At 41.9% G+C, this 26,353-nt stretch overlaps 1 protein-coding gene and 1 long non-coding RNA gene across 4 annotated transcripts in view; both read right to left on the bottom strand.

The window, feature by feature from the left end:
- Nucleotides 1-26,353, bottom strand: part of FBXO36 (F-box protein 36) — a 119,803-nt gene that overhangs the window by 69,709 nt on the left and 23,741 nt on the right.
- LOC132343306 (uncharacterized) overlaps nucleotides 1,211-26,353 on the bottom strand; it is a 47,841-nt gene continuing 22,698 nt past the window's right edge. The window contains exon 2 of the long non-coding RNA XR_009492056.1: nucleotides 1,211-26,353. This exon is cut by the window's right edge and continues 14,948 nt beyond it. This is a non-coding gene — a long non-coding RNA (uncharacterized lncRNA).

Here is a 26,353-nt window from a genome sequence, read left to right as displayed (position 1 = left end):
GGAAAGCTGTTGCTGGTTGTGCAGAGGAAAGGAGGTTGTGAGTAGAGGATGAAGAAGGGGGTTCTAACCACATCTTAAACGGGATATCAACCATCACTCCTGTTGACAGGTCCTTTCTCACTTTCTTCAAAGTACCTGTTTCTCCCTGTTCCTGAATTGCCCCTGCTTTGAGGTTCTGGGGTACAAATCTGATTACTTCCTGACTTCTCTACCACTAGCTTAAAATTCAGCTTTTTCAGGACTGTTAAGCCAGCTACCGCTAAGTCATCTTTGTAGCATGCAAAATTGTTGCCTTCATCGCCATTCCCTGTCTCTCTGTCTTTGTGGGTTTATGCTTTAGAAAAACCCTGTAATTGTTATTTTAGCAGCGTTGCCAGAGGGAGGAAAGATATATAATAGGACTTTAACTAGAAGCTGTGCTTTGTGTATCCTTAAGATGTTTAAAATGCTGTCCAGAACCTGACATATTATATATATCATTTTAATTTAAATACATAGGCTAATGCAAATGATTAAGTTTGCACTAGCAAACTTAGTCAATGTTTAAACTCAGGAATATGTATTAAGTGTATAATGATTTTAAGATGTTTAAATGTTTAAAAGAGTTTGACTATCTACATTTTTAAGTTTACTTCATTATAAACATGTGGCTTCAGTTCAGTTCAGTTCAGTTCAGTCGCTCAGTCGTGTTGGATTCTTTGTGACCCCATGAATCGCGGCACGCCAGGCCTCCCTGTCCATCACCAACTCCCGGAGTTCGCTCAGACTCACGTCCATCAAGTCAGTGATGCCATCCAGCCATCTCATCCTCTGTCGTCCCCTTCTCCTCCTGCCCCCAATCCCTCCCAGCATCAGGGTCTTTTCCAATGACTCAACTCTTCGCATGAGGTGGCCAAAGTGTGGCCAAACATGTGGCTTAATTTTGTTAAATTTGTAACTATCTCTTTAGATTTCAGAAGTGCTTGAGAAAACCATTCTTGATATAGATTGACATTCTTAAGAGGATTTAATCAAGTTTGTCAGTGTTAGAGTAAGTCCCCTACATATGAAAGCGTTCCCTTCCAAGAGCACATTCGTAAGTCCAGTTTGTTTGTAAGTTTAGCAAAGTAAGCCTAGGTACCACCTAACACAATCAAATGTATAATACTTGTACTGTAACAGGTTTATAGTACTTTTCACACAAATAATACATAGAAAACAAACAAACACAAACAGTAAACAAAACGATTTTAATTTTACAGTACAATACTTTGAGAAGTACCGTAAGACAGTACAACAGCCAGCATACATTACCACTCTGTTATGCTTGCTTCTGGACACCCTGGACTTAAAGATACAGCACTACTGTACTCTATACAGTACTGTATTAAAGTACAAAAGACAACCACGTGTAGAGGATGAGTGCCCATGACAGTGCATATCCCAGACACATGACCTAACTTACGTGATTAGATGTAGGAAGTCCACAAATGAACTTGAAGGTTCATATGTAGGGGGCACACTGTATTTAAATTTAAGAGAATTTAACGTGTTAGATTTATAAGTTTTGTGACTTTAATTTATCATCTCTAGGTAATTTGATTAAGTTTGTAAACAGCGCTTAAATGTTTAAGGGATTCAGTCAGTTCCGTTCAGTCGCTCAGTTGTGTCGGATTCTTTGCGACCCCATGAATCGCAGCACGCCAGGCCTCCCTGTCCATCACCAACTCCCAGAGTTCACTTAGACTCATGTCCATCGAGTCAGTGATGCCATCCAGCCATCTTATCCTCTGCATCCCCTTCTCCTCCTGCCCCCAATTCCTCCCAGCATCAGGGTCTTTTCCAATGAGTCAACTCTTCGCATGAAGTGTCCAAAGTACTGGACTTTCAGCTTTAGTATCAGTCCTTCCAATGAACACCCAGGACTGATCTCCTTTAGAATGGACTGGTTGGACCTCCTTGCAGTCCAAGGGACTCTCAAGAGTCTTCTCCAACACCACAGTTCAAAAGCATCAATTCTTTGGTGCTCAGCTTTCTTCACAGTCCAACTCTCACATCCATACATGACTACTGGAAAAACCATAGCCTTGACTAGACGGACCTTTGTTGGCAAAGTAATGTCTCTGCTTTTGAATATGCTATCTAGGTTGGTCATAACTTTCCTTCCAAGGAGTAAGCGTCTTTTAATTTCATGGCTGCAGGATTACAACTTGTTAAATGTATAAGCAAATTAAACATTACTCAAAGTACAATGAAAATGAGTGTTTTTAATTTTTACACAAAAGTACTTGGTTTATAACTGAATTTACTAGGTTGCAAGTGGTATTTGAGGGTTTAAAGAAAAATAGTTTTTTAACTTCTAAGTTTAATTGAATATTTGCGATAATTGAATATTGTGATAAATACATAATTATAATAAATTTAAAATGTTTTAAGTAAATTATAAATAATTACAAATAATTTTAAAATAATGTTTCTTAAATCAGATTTAAATGATTGATTTAGGAGTTTGGGAACTTTTGGGTGGCCACTTGGAAAAAGAAAATTGATTTATACGTTTGAATACATAAATACAAAAAACTTGTGCATGGCAAAGTCTCCAAAGACCTGTATGGAAATGTTTAAAGTAGCTTTGTTCATAATGCCTTCAAATTGGGAAAAACAAAATATCTATCAACTGGTAAATAGATAAATACATCAATATGATAAAAAATATTAATCAGCAATAAACAGAACTGCTCTTACATGCAAAAATATGGTTGAATCTCAAAAGCATTATGCTAAGAGGAAGGAGCAAGATTTAAAAAAGAACTATATATATTGTATGATTCTATTTAGAGCATGTTGAAAAAGGTAAAACAGAAATCAGGTCAGTGGTACCAGGGGATGAGGGAGGGAAAGGGGACTGACTGCAAAGCGACATGGGTAAACTTTTGGGGTTGGTGAAAATATTTTATATCTTTATTATGGTGTTGGTTATACATTTATCAAATGTATGAAATCGAAAAAGGATAAATTTTATTTTACTAAAAGAATAGCAAGAAGCCTGATTCAGGGTTTCCCTGGTGGCTCAGTGGTGAGGAATCTGCCTCCCAATGAAGGAGACATGGGTTCAGTCCCTGGTCCAGGAAGATCCCACATGCTGAGAAGCAACTAAGCCTGTGTGCCACAATCATTGAGCCTTTGCTCTAGAGCCCGGGAACCACAACTACTGAGCAGCAACTGCAGAGTAGCTGCCACCAGCCACAACTAGAGAAAAGCCTGCACAGCAAGGAAGACCTAGCACAGCCAAAAATAAGTAAAATTATTTTTTAAAAACAAACCTGATTTAAAAAAAAGGGCAAACAAAGACAAAAGAAAAGTGATAAACTGGGGAAAACATTCATAATGAATATTACAACAAAGGGTTAATCTCCCTAAAGAGGTTGTAGAAATAGAGAAATGACCAACAATGACCAAAAATAATAATTTTTAAAATGAGCCAAAAAAAAAAAGAAGGAAAACAAAGTTCACAGGAAAAAAATTCACAAGGCTTATAAACATGAAAAGATGCTCAATTTCACATAGAAGAATAGAAAAGGACACTAAAATCATGCCAAGCTATGTATTTTCTGTTCCTCATCTATCCAGACTGACAAAATCCTAAGGACTGAAAGCGCACTCTGTTAGCAAGGCTGTGTAGAAACAGGTAATCTCATAATTATGGTACAAAAGCTAGGAAGGGAAATTTGGGACCCCAGGGACTATAACCCACCAGGTTCCTTTATTGATGGGATGGATGTCCCAGGCAAGAATACTGTAATGGATTGCCATTTCCTCCTCCAGGGGATCTTCCTGACCAAAGGATTGAACCCACATCTCCTGCATTGACAGGTGGATTCAAAAATTAGAAGCAACCTGCGTTGGGCAAAAGGAGACTGGTTGTGAAAAAAGTTTTGACACAATCACACAAAAGAGGAGGTGATGTAACACTAGTGACTCCCCACTAGAATACTAGGTCCATGAGGCTGGGAGTCTTTGTCTGTTTGGCTCATTGCTATTATCTTAAGATCTAGATGTGCGTCAGTAATACAGTAGGAAGTAAAAATGAAATTGCTGAATTAATGAATTGCCTGATCATATTGTGTTTTTACTTTCCCTCATGGCTTATCTTTTTCTTATCAATTCATAAAAGGTCTTTTTATATTCATGGTTATAATTTTTTATTTGACGAGGGTGTCAGCTGACATTGTTTATGCTGTATATACCATTTCAGAAATGTAACATTTTTTTTCTTTTTCCCCACTGTACTGTGTGGCAAGTAGGATCTTCTCTCCCCAAACAAGTATCGAACTTGTGCCCCCTGCAATGGAAGCACAAAGTCTTAACTGCTGAAACTGCCAGGAAAGCCCCCAACAATTTTGTCTAAAACTTATATCTTGAAATCTTTTCCCTTTTGGCTTTTCTGAGCTTCCCTGGTAGCTCAACTGGTAAAGAATCCGCCTGCAATACAGGAGACCCCAGTTCAATTCCTGGGTCGGGAAGATCTGCTTGAGAAGGGAGAGGTTACCCACTCCAGTATTCTTGGGCTTCCCTGGTGGCTCAGACAGTAAAGAATCTGTCTGCGATATGAGAGACCTGGGTTCGATGCCTGAGTTGGGAAGATCCCCTGGAGAAGGGAAAGGCTACTCATTCCAGTATTCTTGCCTGGACAATCCCCATGGACATCAGAGCCTGAAGGGCTACAGTCCATGGGGTCACAAAGAGTTGGACATGACTGAGCAACTAAGCACAGCACAGCTTAGTATGAAAGCCTAAGGATACTCATATATTTTCATAAACTACCATTCTAATATTTAATATCAATATAATTCATTGCAATAATAAAGAGAAAACATCCTAGGGTTAGCATAATCAATGCCCCAAATTGCTGACAAAATTCAGTGAATATAAATCCTAAGTAAAATACTGATAGAATGAAACTACCTAAATATGATAAAATTTATTTATAACACACACACTTACATATACACAAACCCATAAACCTGGTCAACCTCATGGTGGTTGTTTAGTCGCTAAGTCATGTCCGACTCTTGCGACTCCATGGACTATAGCCTGCCAGGCTCTTCTGCCCCTGGGAGTCTCCAGGCAAAAATACCAGAGTGGGTTACCATTTCCTTCTCAAGGTAAACATCATATTGAATGGTAAAACATTGAAGCCCTGACATTTTTAAAATTAATGAATTTATTTATTTTTGGCTGCACAGGGTCCTTGTTGGTACACAGGGGCTTTCTCTAGAGTTGCAGCAAACGGGGGCTACCCTTCATTGAGGTCATGGGCTTCTCATTGTGGTGGCTTCTCTTGTCGTGGAGCATGGGCTGTAGCGCACACAGGCTTCAGTATTTGTGCCGAATGGATTTAACTGCTCCCTTCCATGTGGAATCTTCCTGGACCAGGGATCAAACCCATGTTCCCAGGACAGGTAGGTGGATTCTTATCCACTGTACCAACCAGGGAAATCCACTGAAGTCTTGACATTTAAATCAGGAAAAGGCCACTTTTATTCAACAATATTTTTGGTTTTCAGGACTTCCTGGTGGCACAGGGGATAAGAATCTTGCCTGCCAATGCAGGGGACACAGGCTCAATCCCTGGTCCGGGAAGATTCCCCATGCTCTGCAGTAGCGGCCAGTGTCAATTACCAAGCCTGAGAGCCTAGAGCCTGTACTCCATAACAAGAGAAGCCACGGGAGTGAGAAGCCCACACACCAAAACAAAGAGTAGGCCCCGCTCACCTTAACTAGAGAAAGCCCACACAAAGCAACAAAACCCCAGCACAGCCAGGAAGACCTAGCGCAGAAAAAAAAAAGCCCAAAAAACAGTACTTTTGGTTTTCTAGCTGTGCTATTCTCAGTTGCTTCAGTCGTGTCCGACTCTTTGCGACCCTATGGACTCTAGCCTGCTAGGCTCAATGTCCATGGAATTCTCCAGGCAAGAACACTGGAGTGGGTTGCCATTTCCTCCTCCAAAGGATCTTCCCGAACCAGGGATCAAACCACATCTCCGGTGTCTCCTACACTGTAGGTGGATTCTTTACAACTGAGCCACTGGGGTACAATAAAGTAAGAAAATAACTGGAAGGAAGAGAAGTTATTTTAATAGATATGAGAGCTCCTACTCTACTAGAATTCATAAGAAATATCCATATTTATTTAAAATAAATAATTGATATAACATTTATAATATAAGCTAGTTAGAAATGGATATGGAAAAAATGCACCCCACACGCAATAATTTACAACAGGAAAATACCTAAAATAACCAGCATAAAGGTTATAGAACCTAATAAAAAATGTTATTCAATTTTATTGATGGTCCTAATGCCATCATCTGAACAAACTGAAAGACATTTCATATTCTAAGATTAAAAATTTCAATATCATTAAAAAAAAAACACACCCTTTCCAAATAAATATATAAACCCAATGCAACACAAATCAGAAATTTACTTTCCTATTTGGGTAAGATGACAAAATTTTGTAAAATTCATATTGTAAAGTAAACGTGTGAAAAAATTGCCAAGAAGATCTTGGGAAAAAAAAGAATAATATCTTGCAATATGTGAGAATATATGTGTGTCTGCTCAGAGACTAAGTTGTGTCTAACTCTCTGTGACCCATGGACTGTACCCTGCCAGACTCCTCTCTTCATGGGATTCTCCAGACAATACTGGAGTGGGTTGCCTTTCCTTCTCCAGGGATCGAACCTGGGTCTCCTGCATTGCGGGAAGATTCTTTACCACTGAGTCAGCTGGGAAGCCTGCTACTGCTAAGTCACTTCAGTCGTGTCCGGCTCTGTGCGACCGCATAGACGGCAGCCCACCAGGCTCCCCTGTCCCTGGAATTCTCCAGGCAAGAACACTGGAGTGGGTTGCCATTTCCTTCTCCAGTGCATGAAAATGAAAAGTGAAAGTGAAGTCGCTCAGTCATGTCCGGCTCTTAGCGACCCCATGGACTGCAGCCTACCAGGTTCCTCCATCCATGGGATTTTCTAGGCAAGAGTACTGGAGTGGGTTGCCATTGCCTTTTCCCGGGAAGCCTATTAGAATGTAATATTTATTTATGTGTGTGTGTGTGTGTGTGTGTTAGTCACTCAGTCATGTCCAACTCTTTGTGATTCCATGGAATGTAGCCTGCCAGGCTCCTCTGTCCATGGAATTCTCCAGGCAAAAACACTAGAGTGGGTTGCCATTTCCTCCTTCAGGGGATATTCCTGACCCAGGGATTGAACCCTGGTCTCCGGCATTGCAGGCAGATTCTTTATTGTCTGAGCCACCAGGGAAGCCCAATATTTATTTATAATTGCCAGAGTATAATATAAGGCAATTATAAATAAATAGTATAGTATTTCTATGTAATAAATAAATTTACTGGTAGAATAGGATAAAGTTCAGAAGTATCATCAGATGTAAATGGGAAACTAATATATGGTGAAGGTATTATTTCAACTTGGGAAGGAAAGGCTGCTTTAGTTAATAGTGTTGATATTTTAGGGCTTCACAGTTGGCTCAGTGGTAAAGAATCCACCTGCCAAGGCAGGAAACAGGGGACACAGGTTCTATTGCTAAGTTGGGAAGATCCCATGGAGGTGGGCATGGCAACCCACTCCAGTATTCTGCCCTGAAGAATCCCACGGACAGAGGGCAACAGTCCATAGGGTCACAAAGTGTCAGACATGACTCAGCAACTGAGTACACATGCATGTTGATATGATAAGGCGTCCACCTAAAAAAAAAGTTTAAACTCCTACCTCCAAATACATTCCAAAATAAAATCTAGATGGACTATTATGATAAGTGCATTACTTTAAAAATAATAATATTATTTTTACTTTATAAAATGGCACAGGAATGAGGGATAGCACGATACTAAGAATGGAAAAAAAAAAAAAAAAGAATGCTTAGACCTGCTTTAGTATCATCCTAATTCTCTGGCTGAAATCTTAGAATCAGAATTCTAGAGATGACTGACTAGAAACTATTATTTTGACTTAAAAATTCACTACAAAGGTGGTAGCTATTAGATTTGCTTCCTCTCTAGGTTCTTGAGATCGAGAAATGTAACCTGAAGCTCTTGTTGCATTGCCTGTGTGCTCAGTCATGTCCGACTCTTTGCAAACTTCTTTTTTTTTTTTTTTCTTTGCAAACTTCTGGACTGCCTCCAGCCAGGTTCCTCTGTCCATGGGAATACTGGAGTGGGTTGCCATCTCCTTCTTCAGGGGATTTTCCCAACCCAGGGATCAAACCCACAGGTCCTGTGTCTCCCGAATTGGCAGGTGAATTCTTTACCACTGTGCACCTGAGAAGCCCGATTTAAGCAATAGTCTTTATTAAAAAACATTATACTACAATAAATCATATTGGAGGCCCTACAGAATTCATAATTACATCGTTTTCTCCTTACCATGTATCTTGACTTAGCCATTTACACCTCAGACACAATGTCATACCAGGCAGGTTTTTTCTTTTTTTATATATTTATGTATTTTTTTATTTGCTGTGTTGGGTCTTAGTTGTGGCACGTGAATCTTTTGTTGTGGCTTGAGGCGGCTTCTCTAGCTGTGGAGCACGGATTCCAGAGCACGTGGGCACAGTAGTTGCAGAACCCAGTCTTAGTTGCCCCACTCGTATGGGATCTTAGTTCCCTGACTAGGGATCGAACCCAGGTTCCCTGCATTGGAAGGCAGATTCTTAACCACTGGACCACCAGGGAAGTCCCTCAGCCGATTCCCTGAAAGCAAAACTTCTACAATATTTTGCAAAAGGAAAGAAAATAAGTAAGAAAACTACATATACTGATGATAAATTTTTTTTCCAATAGAAATCCAACATGAGTACTTATGATTCAGGGAGAGAAATAGTCATATAAGTAGTGAGAGGATAAAATATGGACATTATACCAAAGGAGATGGATGTCACTGAGTTCTTAAAGGTGAAGGCACAGATGGGGCTTCAAGCATATTGGAGCAGGTGTCCTGGACTCAGGGACATTCCAGCTGAAAACTTACTAGCGGATGGCCCTGGGTGGAGCTCATAATCTCTGTTTACCTGCTCTTGTTGTTCATGCCTCTGGGAAGCTTAACATGAACTGATATGCATACGTGCGCTTAGCAAAGTACCAGACACATTTTTATTTTCTTTACCTTTTGAATTATTACTGGAATCTGTTAACATGACAGGCTAAGAATACAGATGTAGTTTCCTAGGTTTAGAAAATGCATAGATCCACTCTTACAGCTCCAGTTAAAGAACTGGATGAAACCCACAATTTTCTAAGTCTGGAGATGGTGAGACCGTTCCCAAGTGTAGGAAGGCTGTGTGAGTCAAGGACACGCCAGTCAATTCTAACACACACTTTGCAGAGGCCTGACCCCAAAATACTAAGTGCGTCTGCCAGATGGGTGTGCTAGAAATCTCAAAGAACTCAAAGTGCTCTATGAACAGTAAGTTCAAACCAAGGAAAAAAAATAAAAGCTCTGAACTCAGATGCAAGTGAAGCCTTTTCTTTTCTATTTTTCCCTTTTGCATTAGTGCAATATAATCTTCTGGAACAATGCCTGGAAAAAATAATACAATCTGGAACCCCCTCGCCAAAACCTTCCTGAATACCCTGAATACGGGCAGGAAAAGTGACTAAGCAGGTAGGAAGGTCCAAGTGTCCATGGCTGTACTCACTGAGCAAATTTCAGCATGTATCTGCCCCTAAGCCTGTAAGCTGCTTCTTTATAAAATTACTATTTACAGTTGGAAGACGCCTATGGTTTCACTTTGAGTACAAAATAGTAACTACTGGTAAAAAAAAAAAAAAGTTTTTAAAAAAGTCTTCCCCAAGTTGTTCAGGGTCTAGTTAGAAGTAGGTGTGCTCTGCACGTGCCTAATTCCCTGGCTGGGAAGGAGAGGACATCAGACTCAACTGGCCAAGAAGCTGACTGTGTATCTCTTGACTAGACAAACATTTGCCATTGGAAATGCAATTTCTCTCTCTCACACACACATTCACCATCAGAAATACAGTTTCTTGGACTTCCCTGGTGATCCAGTGGTTAAGACTCTGCACTTATGCCACACTCTCTAGGTGGCATAGGTTTGATCCCTGGTTGGGAAAGATCTCACATATCCTGTGGTGTGGCACCACCGCCCCCCGCCAAAAAAAAAAAAAAAGAGAGAGAAAACAGTTTCTCAATCTCTCTCTCCCCTCTTTCTCTCCAGTGGGAGCCACTTCTTGTATTTCCTCGTTTCCTGTTGCTGTTCTCTTCAAATGCATCCTTGGGTAGAGCCCTACCACTCAGTAAGAGGCCCACCTCATAGATTTATTTCTGTGTCTTCTTTTTGGTTCTCTCCATATAATATTTTCCTCTTCCTTTGGCTTCCCTTCTTCTCGTTTGTAAAATGAACACCAGCTACTGAATATACTTGTATCTATGCCGGTGCCTATCTACTAGTAAAATAAAACAAAAAACACTTTTGTTTCTGTGAATTAAATATTTCCTAAAGAGAAAACATTAAAAAATAAAACAAATATCAAAATTGGAAATATTTTGTTGAAAGTTCCTCACCATCTGTTATGGGTTGAAATGTGTTTCCCCCCACACCCGCCCCCTGCCCCAATTTCCTATGTTGAAACCCTTAAACTCTCATTCTGACTATACTGGGGATAGGTTCTTCGAAGAGGTAAGGCTCAATGAGGTCATGAGGGTGGGGCCCTAATCCAGTAAGACTTATGTTCTGCTCAGGAGAGGAAGAGACACCAGGGAGGCACAGGTTCAGAGGAAGGGCCGTGTGAGGACACAATGGAGGGTGGCTGTCTGCAAGCCAAGGAGAGAAGCCTCAGAAGACGCCAGACTTGCCAACACCTGGATCTTGGACTTCTAGCTTCCAAAACTATGTGAAAACAAATTTCTGCTGTCAAAACCACCCAGTTTGTGGTATTTTATTATGGGCATCGCTAGCAGACTAACACAGCTCCCAAAATGATCATGAGAAAATAGTAACAGGTCTCACTGAGGATACACTCTGCAGCACATGTAGGGTGCTGCAGGCTTTACTCCAGCCAGTCTTTACAACAACCCTAGAAGGTTAGTATCACTGTACATTTTATAGATGAATAAACTAAGACTCAAGGAAGTTTAGGAAAAACTTGCCCTAGCTCATTCAGTGGAATCTGAATCCAGGTCTATCTGACCCCAAAGCCTCTAAATCTGGTCAACCTGTTACCTGATTGAAATGATAAAAAGCCTCAACTCTTCAATGTCCATAATCACTGAGAGAAGCAGTGATATTTATAACCCTAACAGTGCTGATCCACAAATTAATATTTGCCATTAGATGGGTTGTTTTCATTTTGTTAAAATTAAAAAAATATATATTTTTATCAGAGTGTAGTTGCTTTACAAAGTTATGCTTTCTGCCGTACAGCAAAGTGAATCTCCCCTCTTTCTCAGGTTTTCTTCCCGTTTGGGTCAACACAGAGCATTGGATAGAGTTCCCTGTGTACACAGTATGTCCTCATTAGATATCTATTTTATACACAGTAGTGTATACATGTCAATCCCAGTCTCCCAGTTCATCTCACCTCCACCTTTCCTCACCTTGGGTCGATATATTTTCCTTCTATGTCTGTGTCTCTATTTCTTTGCCAATTGGTTCATGTGTACGATTTTTCTAGATTCCACATATATGCGTTAATATATGGTATTTGTTTTTCTCTTACTTCATTGTGACAGTTTCTAGGTCCATCCACATCTTTACAAATGGCACAATTTCATTCCATTTTATGGTTGACTAATATTCCATCTACTTCTGCTTGATGACTACGCTAAAGCCTTTATGTGGATCACAACACACTGTGGAAGATTCTGAAAGAGATGGGAGTACCAGACCACCTTACCTGCCTCCTGAGAAACCTGTATGCAGGTCAAGAAGCAACAGCTAGAACCAGACCTGGAACAATGGACTGGTTCCAAACTGGGGAAGGGGTAAGTCAAGGCTGTATATTGTCACCCTGCTTATTTAACTTCTATGCATAGTACATCATGTGAAATGCCAGGCTGGATGAAGCACAAGCTGGAATCAAGATTGCCAGGAGAAATATCAATAACATCAGATGTGCAGATGACACCACCCTTATGGTAGAAAGTGAAGAGGAACTAGAGAGTGTCTTGATGAAGGTGAAAGAGAAGAGTAAAAAAGCTGGCTTAAAACCAAACATTCACAAAACAAGGATCATGGCATCTGGTCTCATCACTTCATGGCAAATAGATGGGGGAAAAGTGGAAACAGTGACAGATTTTATTTTCTTGGGCTCCAAAATCACTGTGGATGGTGACTGCAGCCATGAAATTAAAAAGCGCTTGCTCCTTGAAAGAAAAGCAATGACAAACCTAGACAGTGTATATAAAAGCAGAAACATCACTTTGCTGCAAAGGTCTGTACAGTCAAACCTATGATTTTCCCAGTAGCCATGTACAGAGATGAAAGTTGGACCATAAAGAAGGTTGAGCGCCGAAGAATTAATGCTTTTGAACTGTGGTGCTGGAGAAGACTTTTGAGAGTCCCTTGGATAGCAAGATCAAACCAGTTAATCCTGAAGGAAATCAACCCTGAATACACATTGGAAGGACTGATGCTGAAGCTGAAGCTCCAATATTTTGGCCATCTGATGCGAAGAGCTGACTCCTTGGAAAAGACCCTGATACTCAGAAAGATTAAGGGCAGGAGGAGAAGGGGATGACAGAGGATGAGATGGTTGGATGGCATCACCGACTCAATGGACATGAGTTTGAGCAAAGTCTGGGAGATAGTGAAGGACAGGGAAACCTGGTGTGCTATAGTCCATGGGTTCACAAAGAGTCAGAAACGACTGATCAGCTGAACAACTTTTATCATATCGTGATAATCAGTAAAAGATCTTCTTTGTTCTCCACTCACATGACTTGCTGGATTAATCAATGTTCTCTGCTCTCTGCAAAACACTTAGCCCTTGATATATGATTAAACTTCCAGAGTGATTTGAATCAAATCTTCAAAGGGTTTGTAATGATGGTCACATATTCATTAGGTCAATATATTTATCAATCAAATAAATATTTACTGTGTCTCTGCTATTTGCAAAGCAGTGAACCAGGCAACTGTCTTATGCATGGGAGGAGGGTAGTGTAAAAAATGAAGACAGTCTTGTTCAAGATTATAATTGTAAGGGCCAGAATATGAACACAAAGTAATATAAAACTATTATCTGTGTTGCCTTGTCAAAGATGAATATACGGCTTTCGTTACTTAGACTCAGTATTTTGTTATACTAATGTAGTAAATAGGACTCTCATTTCCTTAACATTCATGGGTGAGAAATAAAACTTTTTCTGTAAGTGAACATTATTTCATATTAGAGTAGATAATAAATGCACATGGCAAAATGAACAAGGTAAACAAAGAAAGCATCTTTCCCTGTCCCAGGGCCAAGAGAATGTGTTTCCTAAACCTAATCTCTTGTCTCTGCTTGAGGCTGAGTTCAAGTTTCAGAGGAGAAGTGAGTCCTCCATGCGGCTGATTATTTACAAGCCAGCAACAGGGGAGCTATCCCCATCCCATCTATTCTTGGGTTACCATGGCAACAGGTAAGGGTAGCTTCGGTCTTCTTCCAGTCCCCTTTTGGCAACACACCCCTCCCTCATTGGTAGACGCAGAAGGAGGTGACCTCTGATCCCTGCACAGGGGCCAGGAAGCTCTGAGGTATGTCCACCATCACCTTCTCTTGCAGCAAGTTGGCAGTGGGAGACACCTGGACCTCTGAGCAGATTCTCTTATGCCTCACCTGGCAGGGCAGGGGAGGAGGAGGGTGGAGGTCAGCTCCTGGAGCCTCAATATACCTGGAGAGTCTGCTGGGTTTTTGACCTTCACCCCCAAGCCAGCTTGGAAGGAACTAGGCAAGGACTCTTCGTGTGGATCGGCAGCATCTGACTCCTCATCCCTCCTCTCTGCATCTCTACTCCCACCTACAATCTGGGAGGTTTCCTGGACTGGAGAATAGGGAGGCAGTTGATCTGCGCATTCTAACCGATCTATTGTCTGCGCCAAAAACTTGTCTCCATTCCCCACCCAAAGTATGGGTTTTTGGAATAAACAATCTTGAATCTCAAAGCCTGGTCTTGGGGAACTCCCCGAAGGCTAGGAATGAAGCTGATTTAAGGGAGGAAAGTAGTTATTAAAGGAAAAGAAGATAAAATAATTCAAGGAAAAGTCCTCAATTAAACCTTAAGTTTTATCTGGCTTGCCTGCTGTCTGGTATGATAGCATCAACTTCCAAATATACAATTTAAAAGAAAGCAATGCCTAAATATATTTATGTGAGGTACAGAAATTAAAATAATTTATAACAAATGTTCTCTTGGGGAGAGAAAACATTTTCTCTTGAAGGGAAAAAAAAAAAGAAACATATCGTATTCAAAGAGTTCTTTTCCCAAGTTACATCCATGACCACAATGCAAGCCTGGGCGAGAGTTTGCACGTCAAAAATGGCACCCCACTCTAGTACTCTTGCCTGGAAAATCCCATGGATGGAGGAGCCTGGTAGGCTGCAGTCCATGGGGTCGCTAAGAGTCGGACATGACTGAGCGACTTCACTTTGACTTTTCACTTTCATGCATTGGAGAAGGAAATGGCAACCCACTCCAGTGTTCTTACCTGGAGAATCCCAGGGACAGGGGAGCCTGATGGGCTGCCGTCTATGGGGTCACACAGAGTTGGACACGACTGAAGCGACTTAGCATTCTTGAGCTCAAGTTTAACAGCTGGCCAAAGCATCCCAGACTCTTTCTGTTTAAACTAAATTGGAATCAAGCAAAATCAGCTTGGGCTTCCCTGGTGGCTCAGTGGTAAAGAACCCACCTGCCAATGCAGGAGATGTGGGTTCGATCCCTAACTCAGGAAGATTCCCTGGAGAAGAAAAAGGCAACCAACTCTAGCATTCTTGCCTGGGAAATCCCATGGACAGAGGAGCCTGGTGGACTACACTCCACGGGGTTGAAAAAGAACCTGACTCTGAGCTGACCAAACAATGACAACAAAATCATCTGACAAGCTATACAATCTAGATCTTTCCTGGTTTCCAGGCTCTGACTTCTGACCTCCGGTGGAACTCACTTTACCTCCACACCCCCTATCTGTCCTTCACACGCCTGCAGACTCAATTCTACATTTTTCACTTAGGCTGTGATTTTAATACAAGACTTTGTCCAAAAGCTCCCCAGTCCTAGGGCTCACAGTGGTTCCTGGAAGCCATGTGCCAAGAGTCACTTTTCCTTAGACAAAGTAATGTAAAACTTCCTCCTGTTGGCTGCCATCCATTGTGTCACCTGTTTTTCAGAGATTTTCAAACTGTTCTCTGTGTACTGTCTCAAACTCCGCATCCCGTCTCTTTTTAACCTACAACACCTTAGCTCTGTAAGCAGATAGGGTGGCAGGGGCGTAGGGGCGTGGGGGGACAGCAGTGGGGATGGGGGGTCCCGGAGAAAGAGAACCAGGCACATTCTTTCCTTTTTCATCAGAACAAAAGCCACTGGGGCCTAAGCCATTTTGTGATCTAAGCCTGGCCAAAATGCTTGTCCTTGAACAGGGTCTTAGCAATGAATGATCTTAATCGAACAAAACAATGCAGAAACAAAGTGTTATCAGGCAAGAAAAGTAACAACAGCAAAGATAACATCTCAGTGGTAAAGACTCCCCGTTCTGTGTCAACCGTAAAGATTAGCCTGAGGCACTCAACAACCAGATCTACTGAGATGATGACGTTGACCTTTTCCAGCCCTGGTGACTTCAGTGAACTAAAGCTTAGACTCTGTCCACCGACCACCCAAGCCCCTTCATGAGTGTGCATGTACCCTTAGCTTAAAACTTAGCTTGCTTTGCTGTTCAAGGAGATGGTGCTTTGGGAAAAGTCCCCCATGTTCTCCTTACTCATTGCAAGTAATAATAAATCCTTCATTCTCCTGACCTTTGGCTTGGTTGTATATTTTGGCTCAACACCTACCAAGTGACAAACCCAGTTTTTCAGATAACAACTCCACAGTGCTTCACGGGCACAGCTACTTCTTAAGTCAACAGTGATCCCTGCAGTGGTTTAATTGGGAAATATTTATTCATTCATTCTTTCATTCAAAAAAATTTATTAAGGGAATTCTGTGGCCATCCAGGGGTTAGAAGTCCATCTGTGCTTTCACTGCTGAGGGCCCAGGTTCAATCCCTGGACAAGGAACTAAGATCTCAGAAGCCTGTGGTGTGGTCAAAAAAGAAAATTAAAACAAACAACAACAAACTTCTCCCCCACCCCAAAACTGTGTGTCAACCATGGGCCATCCCATACTTACTGTTGTAGGTGCTAGGGACACAGCAGTGTAGGAATTAATTAAAAATCCCTATATTCATGGAGTTGACACTCCAGTAGGGGCAGAGAGACTATGTAGATTTACTTATTTTTTTATTGTCCTTATTTCAGTGATATCCCCATCTCAATCCCACAAAAGCTTGGGAAAGTCTATACTTCTTCACACCAATTTGATCAGTCACTAAATATCAATTCAACTTCTCTCTCTAATCCACCTCCTCTTTGTATTCCCACTATGTGCCTTAGTGTGGTCATGATGGAAACATTTATACCACAGAAACTGGCAACTGCTACACATCAGGGCTTTCTCCCTTGGAGAACCAGTTGAAAATCATTTACCAGACTATGGCAGATGAAGGAACCCTAAGTATTTTCCTCTTGGACAGGTCCAGGTGTTTTCTATACCCACCAACCCCTATTTCACCCTCCTGGAAGTCATCCTTCATACACCTGCTGCCAGGGTGCTCCTTCTGAAACATCAATGGGATTGTGTCAACTCTCCACCTAAAAGTCTTCCAGGGTTCCCCATCCCTTTCAAGGTACTGGCATTCTTGATCTGGTCCTACTTATCCGTCCCAGCCTATGCCTTGCTGCTGCTGCTGCTGCTGCTAAGTCGCTTCAGTCGTGTCCGACTCTGTGCGACCCCATAGACGGCCTCCTACCAGGCTCCTCTGTCCCTGGGATTCTCCAGGCAAGAACACTGGAGTGGGTTGCCATTTCCTTCTCCAATGCATGAAAGTGAAAAGTCAAAGTGAAGTCGCTCAGTCGTGTCCGACTCTTAGCGACCCCATGGACTGCAGCCTACCGGGCTCCTCCGTCCATGGGATCCTCCAGGCAAGAGCACTGGAGTGGGGTTCCATTGCTCTCTCCAGCCTATGCCTTATGTATGCCTTAATCTGTCTACAAACCAGCACCTGTATTTGTCTCTTTCTCCTCTCTGCTCTGGCTATTCCTTCTGCCTGGAATACTTAGCTAATTCCTGGGCATCTCATAAGACTGTTAAGGTGTCATATTTTGAGCTCCTGTTTCAAGGCCAGGCTGGTTAGATGTCTTTCCCACGTGCCTTCCCAGGGGACCCTATGCATAACTTGTGACAGCATGTAAGCCACTGCACTGAAACTGGTTCACCTCTTGTGGGGTGTCTGGTTAACCTGCTTGGGGCTGTGACCTTGGCTCCGATCCTAGAGAAGGCTCCCTGTAGTCCTATCTGTGGCCCTTTCCTCCTCTTCGTGGGTAGACTCTACACAGTCTTCCTGGGTGATCTCTTCCATCTCGAAGATTCTTTCCTTGGCTTCTTACCATCTATGTGTCAATGATTCACACTATCTCTCCAGCCCTGACCTTGTGGCCTAAGGATCTCTACCTGGATATGCCACCAGTGCCTTCTCCTCCTGTCCCCTCTTCCTGATTCTTGCGTGGGAAATGGCATTACTAGGACTCGGCACACTCCAGCCAGCAGGCCAAATATGCCCACAGCTTGAGCTAAGAATGGTTTCTACATTTCAAAAAAGGAAAGAACAAAAAAGCATAAACACAAAGAAGAATATACAACAGGGACTGTATATGGCCAACAAAGCCTAAATATTTCCTATCTGGTACACTTTAGAGAAAAATTTTGCTGACCTTCAGGCATCACTGTTTGCCAAATGGGAATCAATATTAATAATACTACTAGCATTATTAATACTATGACTAGTATTAATAATTATGGTTAGCAAAATTGACTTAGCCCTGTTGAGACACTAAGTGCTCTACACATTTCACTTTATTCTCTCAACTATGGAAAAGGAGGAATTCCTGCCCATGTTTCTCATCTAATTAGGACACATGCCCACACCACTGTCTACTGTACAAATTTCTCTCTTACTCCAAACAATAAGCAAACTCCAAAAATCAAAATCCAAACAATAACCGGGTCTTCAAAAACTTTTTATCCTCCTAAACATCTCCCTTACATTTGCTGGTTTCTATTCTTTACAACTACATCTTCCAGTCTGTAAGATCCCAGAAAGCAAGGACAAGTGTTTTCTCTTTACTGCATGTTCAGCACCTGCCATTAAAGATAATTATATGAATGAGTGAAGAAACTTCATTCGTATGCTGGGTTTTCATGTTATAGTTGAGAAAAGTGAGATTCATGGGGTGGTTTTATTGGCTGAGGTTGCACAACAAGTTTTTTTTTTTAAAAAAACAAGATTCTAATTCAATTCTGACACCAAAGTTCATGTTATTTTAATTATACCCTTTTGTCATCTTCTCCCCTTCCATCGGCTCTTTCCTCTTAGCCTTCACATGCTCAAACCTTTCCTTTCCAATAACTACAACAATCCTTTGATCATGCTTTCCCTACCTTTATAAATAAATTTCTTGGAAAAAGCAACCATCTTCCTTGTCATTATTTCCTCATTTTTCATTCTTATGCATCATGTTACTGAATCCATCTTGCAAATACTCGAATCCTGTCAACCTCCATATCTAAGGGCACACCAATCTTCATTTTACAGCTACTCCACCCCTCCCGCCAATCTGGAAGTACCGAGTTCCTATGCAATCTTTCCTAAACTGGAATGGCATAATGTGAAGAAGCAGCAATGACTTCGGGACACACTTTGTTAATGGATGCACAAAATAAATCGAGATCAAGCACAGATGCTCACAGACACAGTTCAAAGCTATGGTGACCGCTGCTGAGATGCTGAGTGTGGTTCCAGGGGAAGGAGCTTGGCAGCACGACTCTGGCTGCTCGGGGTGTGAGCTGCATCTATAAAGGGCCACTGGAAAATGACGCCCTGCTTTATTTTTGCTTTTCGCTTTTTTTCATAAAAGTGAAAAACTTTGGATTTGATTCAGTTAGTGAAAGCAGGTACTGATGTCTATCTTCCCGAAAAGCAAACTTTTGAAAAGCGGGGATACCTGTCCTTGCCTGGTTTCCTCCTCCTCCCAGAAGAGTCCCCCTTTATCTACTGGAGAGTTTTATTCAGGGGGCATGGAGTCCACTGAACCCTGTTTATCTTTTGTTACTACCACTAGACTACAAAGCCATCTCCAAGTCTTAGTTGTTATTATAATTTTTTTAACCTGCCAAGTGCCCGTGGTGAAAGGCACAAAGTTGAAGTTGGTCAGTGCTTATTGAATAAATTATTGAATAAATTAAAACATCAACTTATCAAGAAAGGTGAGAGATGGGACTCCTCTGGTGGTCCAGTAGCTAAAACTCTGAGCTTCACTGGTCAGGGAACTAGATCTCACATGCCACAGCTAAGACACGGTGCAGCCAAATACATAAATAAATAAAAATAAATATTAAAAAATTAAAAAAAGGTGAGAGATTTTTCCAATAGACTATATTGTTGAAAGCGACACGAAGTTTTCTAGGTATCAGAACTCATCAAATGTGTGATATAAACTACGTAAAACTATACTTTGAAAGATACAAACTTTTATTTATGTAAATAATATTGATATTTTAACTTCTATTTACAGAGTTGGATTAGTAAACATTTTAGATTTACTTTACATTAATTTACTTGTATTTAAACATATCTTTATACATATACTCATTATGCATTTATGTATTTCTTTTAAACATCAAAGAGAATGAACTAAAGATACCAAGCAATTTAATAGCTCAGAAATCCTTAGTATTATGGAATTATCACAAAAGCACTTTTCTGTGAACGAGCAGGCTATTTTCTGATAAGTAAAGCTTAGTATTTTAATCATATTTAATCACGTTGAATACATTTAAAAATTAAGACTATAATTCAGCCACATTTGATTTTACAGCAGGGCTTAAAAAGGGGCTAAATCATTGCTGCCTGCTGCTTTTCTTCTTTTTTGAAATGCTAAGTAAGGGCAGGTGCTGGGGAAATTGTGATAAAAGGGAGGGAGGAATTCTCATGCAGTGTTATTTAATAAATGGCCACAAAAGAGAAAAAGATATTAAACTTCACAAAAGGGCTGAACACTTTGCTGGCTGGGCTTCGGACTATTTCCAATCAAACTGGCAGGCAATCTCTTAAATTAAAGAAAGGAGGGTGACTTATTGCTGTAGAATTTTAGAACTGGGAAGTGCTGCCTTAAACAGGTCTACCAGGAAATAGATTACAAGTAGCCTTACTTCTTCAAAGTGCCCTACAATTTTATTTCCTTTTAACTGCTGTGAAGTGTATTAATGCATCTCATTTCTTTGTAAATACAGTAAGCTTTCTGTAAATAAAATAGGACTTCCCTGGTGGTACAGTGGATAAGAATCTGCGTGTCAATGCAGGGGACTCGGATCTGATCCCTGGTCTGGAAGGATCCCACATCCCGTGGAGCAACTAAGCCTGTGCGCCACAACTGCTGAGCCCGTGTGCTGCAGTTACTGAAGCCCAAGCGCCCTGGAGACCATGCTCTGCAAGGAGAGAAGCCACTGCAATGAGAAGCCCTCGCACAGCAACGAAGAATAGCACCCCGGCGCGCTGCAACTAGAGAAGAGCTTGCACAGCAACAAAAACCCAGCACAACCAAAATTAAATCCTAAAGGAAATCAGTCCTGAATATTCATTGGAAGGACTGATGCTGAAGCTGAAACTCCAATACTTTGGCCACCTGACGCGAAGAACTGACTCATTGGAAAAGACCCTGATACTGGGAAAGACTGAAAGCAGGAGGGGAAGGGGATGACAGAGGGTGAGATGGTTGGACGGCATCACTGACTCGATGGTCATGAGTTTGAGCAAGCTCTGGGAGTGGTGATGGACAGGGAAGCCTGGCGTGCTGCAGTCCATGGGGTCGCAGAGTCGGACACGACTGAGTGACGGAACTGAACTGAATAGAATTACTTTCTTAAAAAAAGAAATGAAATAGAAACAAGAAACAGGGACACAGAAAGGCTTCAATTCCCAGGAGTGATGCTGAAAGCTCGGCCTCTGGGCACCAGTGCTGAATCGAATTTCAGAGACGGAATTTTGGTTGAAGTAGAAAAGAATCGCTTTATTTCTTTGCCAGGCAAAGGGGGACACAGAAACTGCTACCCTCAAAAGCTGTGTGTCCCAACCCAGGAGGATATGGTGAGGAGTTTTATAACAATAGTTCAGGAGTGGGGTTGCTTATAAGAATAAGGTGTGTGCAGGGCCTGATGTACGCTCATCTTGTCCTGCGAGAACTCCAAAATTACAACTTGCTGCTGAACAATCGTTGACAGGAGAATGTTGGATTCTACCAAAAAAAAGATAACCCACATCCAAGGGCAAAAGAGAAGCCCCAGAAAGATGGTAGGAGGGGTGAAATCACGTTTAGAATCAAGCCCCATACCCGCCAGAGATGCTCGGAGGGCACAAACAAAACCTTTGTGAGCACCAGGAGACCCCACAGAGATTGAGACAGACCTGCCGTTGAGTGTTTGAGTGTCTCCTGCAGGGGTATGGGTCAGCAGTGGCCTGCTGCAGGGGCAGGGCCTCTGGGTGCGGCAAACCTGGGTATGGCAAACCTGGGTATGGCATAAGCCCTCATAGAGGAGATTGCCATTAACTCTGCCAGAGAATGGCCAGAAAAAAAAAAAAAAAAAAAGAAATGAAATAAAACATAAAAAGCAATAAATGCCCTGAGGTTGGAATGGGGAGGAAAGCTACACAGGATTACTGTAGCGGAGGAAGCCATTTATAAAAACCCAAAGTTTCAATGACAATAAGAAGTTCTTACATTGTGATGATTCAAGTTTACTCTGACATCATCTATATACTTCCTTTCCCCATCTCAACTCCTCACATCTACAAAAGTAAAATTAAAGAATGGAAATATATGCAACATTAAGGAGATCATCTACATTCCAGTTGTTTTTTCAGTAGAAAGTTGAAAAGCCTGCCAATTAGGATGTCTCCACCTACCATGGACTACCTAAAAAAGCTGAGTCAGTTTTCCTGGAGTGTGTTCTCATTTGTTTAGCTTTGAGCAACAGTGGCCACGCCTCTTCCTGAACAGTCAGCTGGCAAAACTCCTCACACTACTTTCTTAATGATATTTTTTAAAGAGAACATTTGAAAACACTAAAAAGGCTTTACGGTTTTTGTAAGAATGATAAAGCTCATAGTATACAGTTCAAATATTTTAAAACATGGTGAGAAAGATAAAAAAAAATTTTAATCTCATTTCCAGGCATTAAAGAGTATTCTTGAGGGCTTTTCAGATGGCATTAGTGGTAAAGAATATTCTTACAGACATTCTTCAAACATTTCTCAGACTCTATATACATCTCTAGATTGATTGTGTGTGTTGAAAAACTTCTGGTTTGCACCACCCCACCCCCATACCACCAACCAGTTTTTGCTTATTATAAAAAACATTCTGATGAATCTTCATTTTATGGATCATTTCAAATTTGTGTGATTATCTCCCGAGATTCCCTGAGGTGGGATGCCAGAGAAAAGGACATACATACAATATCTGACTAAATATTGCTAGACTGCTTTGGGGAAGCATATAGGTCAGGATTAGGTTTAGCTGAATGTGACAGAACACCCAAAGGTGGCTTACAGACAGTTTATATAAGGGAGGCGGCAGTGCATGACCCAAGGGACCAGGTATCTTCCATTTGGGGTATTCCATCACCTTACTTTGCCAACAAAGGTCCGTCTAGTCAAGGCTATGGTTTTTCCAGTGGTCATGTATGGATGTGAGAGCTGGACTGTGAAGAAAGTTGAGTGCTAAAGAATTGATGCTTTTGAACTGTGATGTTGGAGAAGACTCTTGAGAGTCCCTTGGACTGCAAGGAGATCCAACCAGTCCATCCTAAAGGAGATCAGTCCAGGGTGTTCTTTGGAAGGAGTGATGCTAAAGCTGAAACTCCAATACTTTGGCCACCTCATGCGAAGAGTTGACTCATTGGAAAAGACTCTGATGCTGGGAGGGATTGGGGGGAGGAGGAGAAGGGGACAACAGAGGATGAGATGGCTGGATGGCATCACCGACTCGATGGACATGAGTTTGGGTAAACTCCGGGAGTTGGTGATGGACAGGGAGGGCTGGCATGCTGCGATTCATGGGGTCACAAAGAGTCGGACACGACTGAGTGACTGATCATCTTTAGAACCTGACTTTTCTACATGGCACAGGATGGCTGCTCAGGTCCCAGTCATTGCATCTGTATTTCAGGTAGCAGGAAGGAGGAAGGGACACAAAAGGATACAACTTCTAAGGACACTTGTGAAGTCACACCCACCACTTTTCCCAACATCCCACCAGCCAGAATTTGGTCACGTGGCTACATCTAGCTGCAGAGAAGACTGGGAAATGTAGTCTTTTTTTCTCCCTATGTTCATATGTTCAGCTAAAAATCAAGTAATTTTTTTTACTAAGAACAGGGGAAAATAGATACTGCTGCTAAGTCGCTTCAGTATGACTCTGTGCAACCCCATAGACGGCAGCCCGCCAGGCTCTGCCATCCTTGGGATTCTCCAGGCAAGAACACTGGAGTAGGTTGCCATTTCCTTCTCCAATGCATGAAAGTGAAAAGTGAAAGTGAAATCGCTCAGTCGTGTCAGACTCTTCGAGACCCCATGGACTTCAGCCCACCAGGCTCCTCCGTCCATGGGATTTTCCAGGCAAGAGAACTGGAGTGGGTTGCCATTGCCTTCTCTGGAAAATAGATACTAGGGACAATAAATGGTTTCTGCCATAGGAAGGATATACTAATTTACACTCTTGTCAACATCACCCAAGAGGAGCCATTTCCCCCGCCTTTATCAACATTGTTCTATCAGACCATTTCCACTGCAAAGGCATTTCATTACTTAAAAGGAAAACGGTTTAACCCATCCTCAAATGAACTGTGTAGTTTATGCCACTAGTATCGGTGATGTACACTTCTCCTCCCCAAAGTAAGAAGATGCAAATGCGGGGACAGGGGCATTCTTCTGCCTTGAATTGTGCTTCAGGGTTAAATCTCTGCCCTTAGCTGACTTCGCCCTTCCCTCCCTCCTAGTAATCTCATCCACAGCTGTAAATGTCCCTGACTCAAAAATTTGTATCTGCACTTCTAATCTCCAAAGTCCTTCTAAATTCACCAGTTGCTTACTGGGTAATCCAACAGCATCTTGCAATCAACTATAAAAAATTTGAATCTCATCACCTTCTCTTACAAACCTACCTATTCCCCCACTCTTATTTTGGTGGCACTAGTTGGGTTATTCTAGGCTCTTACCTCTCTGCCATCACAGAACACTGCCTCCAGGATCAAATTCTATTAATTTCAACTTCCTGAACAACCCCTGACATTCCCTTCAGCTCCACTGTGCTCTTGAGGATCAAGACAAAGTCTCTTGAGGCCTCTCTAGCTCTACCCTTAAATCAGGCTACATCCAACATGGCAGCCAAAGGCCTCTCATTGTGGTGGTTGTTGAGTTGCTAAGTGTCCGACTCTTTTGCAATGCCATGGACTATACCCCACAGGCTCCTCTATCCAGGGATTATCCAAGCAAGAATACTGCAGTGGGTGGCCATTTCCTTCTCCAGGGAAATCTTCCCAACCCAGGGATCAAACTCAAGTCTCCCACATTGGCAGACGGATTCTTAAACACTGAGCTCTCAGGGAAGCCCCCTGATCTGATTTGGCTGATCTGGCGTGGGGTCCCCTTCCTCCCTCACTGCTCCATGTGCTCGGTTGAAGAGGATGAGCATCCCTGGATCAGTCTTCAGTCATGGGTATACGAAGAATGCCAATATGCATGCGACTTTTAAATTGTGACTGAAATCCTTGGTGTGGCATACAAGGGCTCTGAGATAGTGACCTTCAGCATCATTTCATGCTAAACCCCTGACTACACTTCACATTTCAACACATCACTTGCAGTTTCAAACTGTAGTATCACAATTCGGTGACTTTGCTAAAATGCAATCCTCCTGCCTAGAATTCTTTCCCTCGAAAAGATCTGTTCCCCTTTTTAAAAATCCAAATCCCAGAGTCACATCTTGAAGAAACCCTTCCTATGATGTGACTTCCTACCATAAGGGCCAATTCCTTTCTTTGTGCCATTTATGTGTTCTGTGCTTGTTCCTAAAATATTCTAGCAAATAGGATTAATATCTCTTAATCCAATAAATATTTACTGAATCCCCACCATGTACTCAGCATTGTGCTAAGAGCTAGATTCATGGCCATGTGTGAGCTGAATGTAGACTTAGGTTCTCACAGCCTAGAATCAATACAGCTTACGTTCATAAAGGCTAATTCCCACTTGCTGTCTCTTGTTTGTTAGAAATTTTCTTTCCACCATCAATCTCAATGAGATGCTAAGAAATGGATGTTGCCTTTTTGGTGACCAGGTCAAGAGATAGTTTCTTCAGTGTTTTATTGCTTATTCAAATGTTTATTTTTGCTTTGATGACTCCATGCTGCTCACTGCCACTATCCAGGGTCACATGGATGTTTAAAATGGAAAATTTGGGGGTAACCTATATTTGATCCATTATTTCTCAAGCTCTGTCCTCAAACTTACCCCCTGAAAAAGGCCAGGTTAAGGGGATTCTGGGCAGAGATGAAGGTAGATCTGAGAACAGGATGGATAACTAAGCAAACGTGGGGGAAAGGGTGTTCCAGGTGGAGGCGTATTATAAGCAAAGACTGAAAGACAGAGGTGACACTGGGTGAGTTAAAGAGATGTTTACCTGAGGATTTGCTGTTGCTGTTGTTCAGTTGCTAAGTCATGTCTGATTCTTTGCGACCACATGGACTGTAGCATGCCAGGCTCCTTCTATCTATGGGATTTCCCAGGCAAGTATACTGGATTGGGGTGCCATTTCCAAATCCAGGCGATCTTCCCAACCCAGGCTTCAAACCCATGTCTCCTGTTTTAGCAGGCAGATTTTTTTTTTTTTTTTTTTAAACCACTGAGCCACCAGGGAAGCCCTTACCTGAGGATCAGTTCAGTTCAGTCGCTCAGTCAGGTTCGACTCTTTGCGACCCCATGGACTGCAGCAT

This window comes from Bos taurus, chromosome 2 (genome assembly GCF_002263795.3).
Source record: "Bos taurus isolate L1 Dominette 01449 registration number 42190680 breed Hereford chromosome 2, ARS-UCD2.0, whole genome shotgun sequence".
Classification (NCBI taxonomy): domain Eukaryota; kingdom Metazoa; phylum Chordata; class Mammalia; order Artiodactyla; family Bovidae; genus Bos; species Bos taurus.
The sequence above is the reverse complement of the archived record's forward strand: the minus strand, read 5'-3'. Positions and strand labels throughout refer to the sequence as shown.